At 33.6% G+C, this 1474-nt stretch overlaps 1 non-coding gene across 1 annotated transcript; it reads right to left on the bottom strand.

Moving 5' to 3' along the window:
• Positions 1-925: 925 nt before the first annotated feature.
• LOC115275542 lies at positions 926-1032 on the bottom strand. The gene has a single exon (XR_003901613.1). It is a non-coding gene; the product is annotated as a U6 spliceosomal RNA (small nuclear RNA).
• Positions 1033-1474: the final 442 nt, after the last annotated feature.

The following is a 1474-nucleotide window of genomic DNA, read 5'->3' on the forward strand; positions in this document are numbered from 1 at the left end:
TTTGGAGTGATTATAAATAGATCTTCCATAAAACTCAGGCACTGTTTGTGTGTATATGAACTGAAAGCTTCATTTCTCCAAAGTAAACACATACTAGGGAATGGATAGGTTATACAGAACTGTATTGTGAATTATATAAGAAACCACTGAGCTATTCTCCAGACTGGCCACATCATTTTGCATTTCCATCAGCAGTGTTTGAGATTTTCAGCTGCTCCACATTCTCTCCAGCACTTGACCGCGTGTGTTCACTTTTAGTCTAGCAGGTGCACAGTGACATCTCATCATGAGTTTAAACAGCATTTCCTTAATGGCTAGTGATCCTAAACATTTTTACATGTGCTTATGTGCCTTCTACATATCTTCTTTAGTGAACTGTCCAAGAATGTCCTCATTTTAACATTTCTCTCTGTTGACTTTTGAGGGTTTTGTATATTTATTGATATATCCCTGTGGTTTTTTTATTTAGACAAGTAACGTGATGGATTACGTTGGTTGAAGTTTAAAAGCCGAAGTCCCAGAATAAACCTCACTTGGTCATGGCATATTAATTTTTAAATATTGCTGAGTTTGATTAGCTAATATTTTCTGGGGACGTTTTATCTATGGTCATGAAAGATACTTGCCTATAGGGTCATTTTGGACCATTTTTGTTTGGGTTTAGTATTGAGATAATTTTGGTGCCCACAGAAGGTATTGGGAGGTGTTCCCTCCTCTCTTGTCTCAAGGAAATTGAGTATAATTGTCTTTATTTCTTCTTTAAATGTTTGGTGGAATTAACAAGTAAACCATTTTGACTTACAGACTTCTTTTTCAGAAGGCTTTAAACTCAGTTCAATATTCATAGTAGTATTAGACAATTCACGTTATCTATTTCATATTGGGTCATATTGATAACTTGTCATTTTTTTTAAGTCATTTTTTTAAAAATATGGAACGCTTCACGAATTTGCGTGTCATCCTTGCGCGGGGGCCACGCTAATCTTCTCTGTATCGTTCCAATGTTAGTATATGTGCTGCCGAAGCGAGCACTAAAAAGTCATTTATTAAGTTGTTGCATTTATTTGTCCTGAGTTGTATGTGCTACTCCCTTACTACTCTTTTAATGTCTGTAGTGATTATTTCTATTCCTGATATTCAGAATTTTTATCTTTTCTCTTTTTTGTCAGTTTTGATAAAGAATTATCAGCTTTATTGGTTTTTTAAAGAAACAGTTTTCATTGAATTTCTCTATTGTTTTTTATTTTAAATTACATTGTTTTTCTCTTTCAGATTTTCTTCTTCCTGCTAGTTTTAGGTTATATTTTCCTTCTTTTTCTAGTTTCCTATGGCAGAATCTTAGATGTTTAAGATCTTTCTTCTTTTTGTCCGCATATCCATCAACTGATAAATGGATAAAGAAGTTGTAGTATATATAGACAATGGAATATTACTCAGAGATGGAAAAGAATCAAATCTTGCCATTTGCAACAAC

This window comes from Suricata suricatta, chromosome 12 (assembly GCF_006229205.1).
Source record: "Suricata suricatta isolate VVHF042 chromosome 12, meerkat_22Aug2017_6uvM2_HiC, whole genome shotgun sequence".
Classification (NCBI taxonomy): domain Eukaryota; kingdom Metazoa; phylum Chordata; class Mammalia; order Carnivora; family Herpestidae; genus Suricata; species Suricata suricatta.